Genomic DNA, 8,632 nt, shown 5'->3' with positions numbered 1-8,632 from the left:
AGCAACAACTTTTGTCCAGTAGACAGTTACCAATCAACCTAACCTTCTTATCTCTGGATTGGGGGAGGAAGCCAAAGTTCCCAGGGGGAACCAACATAGAAGTGGGGAGAACATGCAAACTCCACACAGAAAGGCCCTGCCTGGGGTTCCTGGTTCAAATCTTCTTGCTGTGAGGTGACAGTACTAACCACTGCACCACTGTGCTGCCCCCTAGAAAGAGCAACTTGACAAAAGAAATCTTCAACCTGAGATCAACCTAAGAACTTCTGTTCTGTCCTCAGGTTGAAATATAAAGAAAAGGAAATATGTATTTAAATGGTGTTTTCTACAACTTTGGTTCTTTATGATATACTGTTTATTGCAAAAGAAAAGAGACCTGTATTTTGTAAGGAAAAGGATGAGCTTTTATTTTGAATGACGTTTCTGTTTACATCTGAGTGTTCCCATGAGCCTCCGGTTGGAACGTAATGTAACGTAATGAATGTAAGATTCCCGCAGTACTTCAGTTGCTATCACTGTCAGTAATGTGATGTTCCTGATATTTCGCTCTTTGAGTTTTGTACTCCACACACACCCATGGCAGCAATGTCTGTAAGTGTTAGTAGTGATGTGCATTTTGTACTTGTGTAGAAATAAGCCTTATGAGCATAGTTCGTAATGTTTACACCCGAACATGAGTAGTAGCTACGTTACGTCGCTAACGTTCGTTTTCTTGCTAAGCTAAGCGATACTTGTTAGTCACACTAGTAATAGGCTAACGTTACTGTTGCTTGTGTGAGACGGTAATGTCAGGCTCCTAAGTTTTTCTGTATTTGTTTATTTCAGTTTTACTCGCTTTTCACCTGCTACACTGGAAAATAAAAGGAGCAAGGCGCTCGCTTCCTGGCTCGTTGAAAACGAGTTTGGCTTGCTGTGGAGTCTGTGTTCACGCACGTAGCTTACACACAGATAGGAACAGTACAGTAAAAAGACAACCAGCGTGGGTGCAACGGATAACACAAGAACTCCAACATGGCGTCAGAATCGAAAACCAGAGATGAAACTAAGCCTGAAGCAAGCCCACCACGACGTTCATCGTCTCCAAAGCCTTCGGTCCACTCAAGAGCCAGCTCAAAACGCTCGTCCTCTTCAAGGTCTTCTGTCATGGAGGCTGCCGCCAAAGCTCGGGCCACAGCTGAAGCAGCGCTCACCAAGGCAAGTTATGCTAAGCGACAGTTAGAAATGAAAAAGCAACGAGCTAAGCTAGATCTACAAAAGGCTGCATTAGAAGCAGATTTGGAGGCGTTGGCGTATGAAAGGGAAGCAGAGGCAGCGCGGGTCGAAGCTGAAATCTTAGAAGCAGCTGTAGCTATGGGGAATGAAGATGTACAAAGTCTAAGAAGTGTGGTTTCGCCACAAGTGATTCGACAGCGCACTGAAGAGTATGTGCAATGTCAGTCACAGATTAGCGTACAGTCTTCTGCCTTACTGAATCACCATGAAATGCAGCACACGGTGAATAGTCCTCCATGTCAGTCAGCACCTGGAACTGTAGCGGTAAAACCCCCACTCACAGACTTCAGACCCTCAGCACACGAGCCCGCACATGCAGCTGAACAGTCCCCCACCTCAAAACCGTCACACATTCCGCACAGACAACATGATCAGTCTCCTCCTCTTCGCCCCGACTCTCCACCCATGATGGACTTCGCCAAGTTCCTAGCACGCAGAGAATTAGTGACCACTGGCCTTACCAAGTTCGACGACTCACCAGAGAACTTCAGAGCATGGCATTCGTCATTCGTCAATGCAACACAGGGCTTGGGGCTCACCTACAGTGAAGAGTTGGACCTCCTCGTGAAGTGGCTGGGTAAAGAGTCATCAGAGCATGTGAAAAGGATTCGAGCTGTTCATGTCACTAACCCCAGAGCTGCTCTCCATCTGTCTTGGCAGAGACTGCAGGAATGCTACGGCACACCAGAGATGGTAGAGAACGCCCTGTTCAAAAGACTAGATAGCTTTCCCCGTCTGTCTGCCAAAGACAATGTGAAACTGAGAGAGCTCAGTGATCTCCTTATGGAGCTGCTGGCAGCTAAGGACGACGGCTACCTCCCCGGACTGGCCTACCTCGATACGCCTCGTGGGATAAAGCCCATAGTTGAGAAGTTGCCTCCTGGTCTGCAGGAAAAATGGCTCAACACAGGCTCCCGCTTCAAAGAGCAGCACAGAGTAACTTTTCCTCCCTTTTCGTTCTTCGTGGACTTCATCAACATCCAGGCTAAAGCCCGCAATGACCCAAGTTTCGCCCTGTCAAGCAACAGCCAGCCATACAGCAAAGGTGAGAAAACTCCATTAAAGCAAAGTGGGTTCAAGACAGCTGTATCTGTGCACAAGACAGACGTGTCTGCTACCGTTGACGCAGACACCACAAGCGCCACAGACACTGAAAAGAAAGACATTGATCCAGCTCGATATTGCCCTGTGCACAAGAAAACGCATCCATTAGAAAAATGTAGGTCATTCAGAATGAAAACATTGCAAGAACGCAAAGACATTCTCAAAATACATAAACGCTGTTATAAATGCTGTGCCCCAAACCACCTCGCCAAGGACTGCCAGACGACACTGAAATGCGGTGAGTGTGAGAGTGAAAGACACTGCTCCGCAATGCATCCCGACACCTCTCAGCCACCGCCTCCGTCGTCTGTCCAACCAGGTGGAGAAGCACAGCCAGCCAGTTCCGCCCTGGAAGTGAGATCGCAGTGCACCAAGGTCTGCGGCCTAAGCAGTCTCCCGCGGTCCTGCTCAAAGGTGTGTCTGACACGCGTCTTCCCTCAAGGTCAACCAGAGCTCGCCATCAAGATATACGTCATACTCGACGATCAAAGTAACCGCTCCTTAGCACGCTCTGAATTTTTCCAGCTGTTTGGGGTCAACAGCAGTCTGTCTCCGTATCTGATGAGAACATGCGCCGGCACGACTGAGATGACCGGAAGAAAAGCAGTTGGCTTTCAAATTGAAGCAGTGAATGGAGGTGTGTGCCTTGATCTTCCGCCACTCATCGAGTGCAACGAGATATTGACCAACAAGTCTGAAATCCCGACACCAGAGGTCGCCCTCGCACACCCTCACCTCAGACACATCGCTCCGCACATTCCCAAACTGGATCCTGACGCTCAGATGATGATCCTGCTAGGGAGAGACATGATACGTGTGCACAAGGTGAGAGAGCAAGTCAGCGGGCCCCACGACGCACCCTTTGCCCAGCGTCTAGATTTAGGCTGGGTGATAATAGGCGAAGTGTGTCTCGACAACGCTCACAAGCCAACTGTGAACACCTTCAGAACCCACATTCTTCAGAATGGACGTCCGTCACTTCTCACTCCTTGCAACAATAGCATCTGTGTGAAAGAGAGACTGAGCTACGGCGGGGAGCACAGGTATGGCAACTCTGCACACATGACAAAGTCTAAGCCAGCCGAAGAACAGCTCGGGCTCACAGTTTTCCAAAGAACAGACAATGACAATAAGAGTGCTATGTCGTTTGAAGATGAACTGTTTTTGAACATTATGGGAAAAGAAGTCCATCAGGACAAAGAGAGTAATTGGGTAGCTCCGTTGCCATTCAAGTCTCCTCGTCCGCCGCTCCCCAACAACAGAGAGCAAGCTCTGTCCCGCCTCAGTTCTTTGAAACGCACGCTGAACAAGAATGCTGAGATGAAGCAGCAGTTCTCCTCCTTCATGGAAAAGCTGTTCGAGAACAAGCATGCAGAGAGGGCACCGCCCATCCAAGAGAAACAGGAATGCTGGTACCTGCCCATTTTCGGGGTGTACCATCCTCAAAAGCCAGGGCAGATACGAGTCGTGTTTGACTCAAGCGCCCAACAGCATGGTGTCTCCCTCAACTCAGTGCTGCTCACAGGCCCCGACCTAAACAATTCTCTCCTGGGCGTGCTGATACGGTTTAGGAAGGACCTCACCGCAGTCACTGCCGATATCCAACAAATGTTTTATGGATTCCTGGTGCGACATGACCACAGAGACTATCTGAGATTCCTGTGGCATGAAGACAATGACTTCTCAAAGGAAATTCAAGAATATCGCATGCGTGTGCATGTCTTTGGCAATAGCCCGTCCCCGGCGGTTGCCATGTACGGCCTGCGACGAGCTGCTCAGAGAGGTGAGTCAAAGTATGGCGCAGACACTAAGCAGTTTGTCGATAGACACTTCTACGTGGACGATGGGCTAGTCTCCCTGCCCACAGAGTCAGCAGCTATTGACCTGATGAAGCGAACATGTGCATCACTCGCAGAGTCCAACTTGAAACTGCACAAAATTGCCTCAAACAGTGTCGCTGTGATGAAAGCCTTCGAGCCTGAAGAACTGGCCACAGGCATCAAAGACTTAGGCCTAGACGACGAGACCCTGCCTGCACAGAGGAGCTTAGGCCTATGCTGGGACATCAGCACAGACATGTTCACCTTCAAGGTCGCCGTCGCAGACAAGCCTTACACCCGGCGTGGGGTGCTGTCAGTCATTAACAGCATCTTTGATCCCCTGGGTCTGGCAGCGCCAGTGACCATCAGAGGCAGGCTGTTGCTACGAGAGCTGTCCAGCGGAGTTCAGGACTGGGACAGTCCTCTGCCTGATGAAAAGGTGAGCAGATGGGAAGAGTGGAAAGCCTCACTTGAGAAGCTGAGTAACCTCCATGTCCCGCGCTGTTATGTAAAGATGTCACTCTCAAAAGCCAAATACACAGAACTGTGCCTTTTTTCTGATGCCTCGAACTGGGCTATAGGGGCAGTAGCCTACTTGAGGGCTGTCACTGAAGAGGGCCATTGGGAGGTTGGATTTGTGCTGGGAAAGGCTAAGCTGTCGCCACAGCCAGAACCCACAATCCCACGCCTCGAACTCTGTGGAGCTGTTCTGGCGACTGAGATGGCAGAGCTGATATTAGACGAACTGGACTTCAAGCCAGATGCTGTTAAATTCTACTGCGACAGCAAGGTGGTCCTCGGATACATCTTTAATGACTCAAAGCGCTTCTATGTGTACGTGCACAATCGTGTGCATCGTATACGCCAGACAACGTCCCCAGATCAGTGGCATTACGTCCCTTCAGAACAGAACCCAGCGGACTTAGCCACCAGATCTGTAGCAGCATCACAGCTCATGGACACGATGTGGTTTAAAGGGCCCGACTTCCTCTACAAGCCTCCAGAGATGGAGAAACGTGAGCACTTTGAGGTGATAGGTCCTGAAACAGATGTGGAAGTTAGACCACAAGTGACTGCTCTAGCTACCCACCTCGAAACTAAGAGACTTACCTCTGAGAGATTCCAGCGCTTTTCCACATGGAAGTCCCTGCTGAGAGCCGTTTCCTACTTGAAACATCAGGTGCGTTCACACAAGCCAGGCACAACAGACACACCACAGCACACATGCAAAGGCTGGCATCAGTGCAGTGGGCCTCGCACTCCTGAGGAGCGTGCGGCAGCAAAGAGGCTCATACTAGAGACTGTTCAGAGAGATGCATATCCAGATGAATACGCTGCTCTTCAAGCAAACAGAGAAGTCTCTAGCTCGAGTCAGCTCTTGACCCTTGACCCCTACCTGAGCGACGGTCTGCTCCGGGTCGGAGGCCGTCTCAGACATGCTTCTCTTGACACTGAGGTAAAACACCCAATCATCCTCCCTAAGCATAGCCATGTAACCAAGCTGCTTGTAGAACACTATCATGCTGAAGTGAAACACCAGGGGCGACAGTTCACAGAAGGGGCTATCAGAGCAGCTGGACTGTGGATTGTCGGTGGCAAGAAACTGGTGAGTTCAACACTTCATCATTGTGTGACATGCCGTAAGCTCAGAGGGAAGCTGGAAGTGCAGAAAATGGCTGACCTCCCTCCAGAGCGGCTCGACACCTCCCCACCCTTCACATACGTAGGGCTGGACGTATTTGGACCGTGGACAGTGATGACCCGACGCACTCGAGGAGGTGCAGCGCAGAGCAAAAGAGGCCCGGCAAAGCAGCTCAGATCAGACAGAGGGACGAACTTCATAGCCGCCAGTGCAGAGCTGGGCATGGAGCGTTCTGAGGAAAAGCAGACTGAAATTCTGAGTTATCTCCATAGCAAAGACTGCACGTGGGAGTTCAATCCACCACACGCCTCCCACATGGGGGGAGTGTGGGAGCGTATGATTGGGGTCACACGCAGAATACTAGACTCCATGCTTCTGCAAAACAAGCATACTCACCTGACGCACGAGGTACTGTGTACTTTGATGGCGGAGATATCAGCAATCATCAATGCACGGCCGCTGATTCCCATTTCATCAGACCCCTCCTCTCCCATTCTGCTGTCCCCTGCTATGCTCCTGACCCAAAAGCCAGGCCTACACGCTCCACCTGGAGACTTCACCAGCAAGAATCTCCTGAAAGGTCAGTGGAAACAAGTGCAAGTGCTGGCAAACGAGTTTTGGGGCCGTTGGAGAACTGAGTATTTAAGCACTCTCCACTCAAGACGCAAGTGGCACAGAACTCAGCGCAACCTACAACCTGGAGACATTGTGCTGCTGAAACAGACTCAAGCACCAAGGAACGAGTGGCCAATGGCTTTGGTCACATCGGCCTCTCCGAGCAGCGATGGACGCGTCCGTAAAGTTGAGGTGCAGACGGCATCTCAGGGCACCTCAAAGACTTACCTGCGGCCCATCTCGGACGTCATCCTTCTTCTTGAAAGAGATTAAAAAGGCACAAACTGAGAGAAAAAAAAAAGGGTTTAAAGTAAATGTGTGTTGAATAAAGAAAAGTTGAGTTGTGTAGTGGCATTAGTTATGCCAGACGGGGAGTGTTCTGTCCTCAGGTTGAAATATAAAGAAAAGGAAATATGTATTTAAATGGTGTTTTCTACAACTTTGGTTCTTTATGATATACTGTTTATTGCAAAAGAAAAGAGACCTGTATTTTGTAAGGAAAAGGATGAGCTTTTATTTTGAATGACGTTTCTGTTTACATCTGAGTGTTCCCATGAGCCTCCGGTTGGAACGTAATGTAACGTAATGAATGTAAGATTCCCGCAGTACTTCAGTTGCTATCACTGTCAGTAATGTGATGTTCCTGATATTTCGCTCTTTGAGTTTTGTACTCCACACACACCCATGGCAGCAATGTCTGTAAGTGTTAGTAGTGATGTGCATTTTGTACTTGTGTAGAAATAAGCCTTATGAGCATAGTTCGTAATGTTTACACCCGAACATGAGTAGTAGCTACGTTACGTCGCTAACGTTCGTTTTCTTGCTAAGCTAAGCGATACTTGTTAGTCACACTAGTAATAGGCTAACGTTACTGTTGCTTGTGTGAGACGGTAATGTCAGGCTCCTAAGTTTTTCTGTATTTGTTTATTTCAGTTTTACTCGCTTTTCACCTGCTACACTGGAAAATAAAAGGAGCAAGGCGCTCGCTTCCTGGCTCGTTGAAAACGAGTTTGGCTTGCTGTGGAGTCTGTGTTCACGCACGTAGCTTACACACAGATAGGAACAGTACAACTTCCTTTTTTCTTGTTTCAAAAGCTTGTTTCTAAAGCTTACAGATAAATCTGTAAGACGCCAAGGTGCTGACACCTCTGTTGAGCTGATGGGACCATGGACACCCTTATCCTTGGGGTAAAAACGCTCACTGTCAAAAGGGGGAAACAATGGTTTATTTCAGATTTGATTTTAAACAGCACCACAAAAGGAGGAGGTAATGACGAATATAAAGACGAATATACAGACTGCTGAATAACTGATGTTGTTTTGTGTGCCTGTGTGTAGCACAGTCATACCTGTTCCTCTTCATGACAGACAGAGAGACGGACACAGCAAACTTGGTTGTTACATTTTAATAGAGTAGCAAACTTTGCACTGTTTTGGCTCACACCAAGAAATGTCCTGACACAGTGGAGAACTAAGAAAATAATTAAATACAGATAGATGGCAAAGTCTCTGCAGATACGGACACAACTATACATGTTTAACTTGTCTTAACTGATGATTGAGAGAACTCACATTTCTATGAGTACATATATAAAAGCCAAGATGCCTGCGAATATTGTAAAAATCTGTGTGTGTGTTATTGGTATTGGGGGACAGGGGATCCATTTAGAAAAAGTTATGTTTAACATTTGAGTGTGGCCAGGTGCAAATCAGTGGGCCCAATAGCTCATGTTAATTACAGTTATTTTGGATGTAAATTCATAAATCTTACATGATAAGCTAATCTTTGAGTTCCACTCAGTGAGGAGATTCTCCCCCAAGCTGTGAAGGGCCAGACAGTTAATACAGGCCATATGGCACATTTGCAGCTCTTAAGATGCTCTTAAGATTACATCACTGCTTGTGATCAAGGAAAACAGACATTCACAGTGAGAGCAGCAGTTGTGAGCATGTCATCCCCTATGAGTGATGCTGTCACTCCTAAACGCCAATCAGGAACAACAATGTCTTGTAGGTCAGTAGGGGCTGCCAGGTTTTGCAGTGAACAGGCAGACTTCATACAATGATGAATTAGTAAATTATCAATCTCAAAATACTGAATCCCATATAATGATGTTGCTCAGTCACTGTAGGCTGAATCCATCAAAGCTCATACGTTTTATCTCCTTAACCGATTTGT

General features: G+C 48.0%; 1 long non-coding RNA gene across 1 annotated transcript; it reads left to right on the top strand.

Moving 5' to 3' along the window:
- Nucleotides 1–493: 493 nt before the first annotated feature.
- On the top strand, nt 494–900 carry LOC124049879. Its single transcript, XR_006841494.1, has 2 exons — nt 494–591; nt 826–900. It is a non-coding gene; the product is annotated as an uncharacterized LOC124049879 (long non-coding RNA).
- Nucleotides 901–8,632: the final 7,732 nt, after the last annotated feature.

Source organism: Scatophagus argus, chromosome 18, assembly GCF_020382885.2.
Source record: "Scatophagus argus isolate fScaArg1 chromosome 18, fScaArg1.pri, whole genome shotgun sequence".
Lineage (NCBI taxonomy): Eukaryota > Metazoa > Chordata > Actinopteri > Scatophagidae > Scatophagus > Scatophagus argus.
This window is presented reverse-complemented; position numbering and strand designations above follow the sequence as displayed.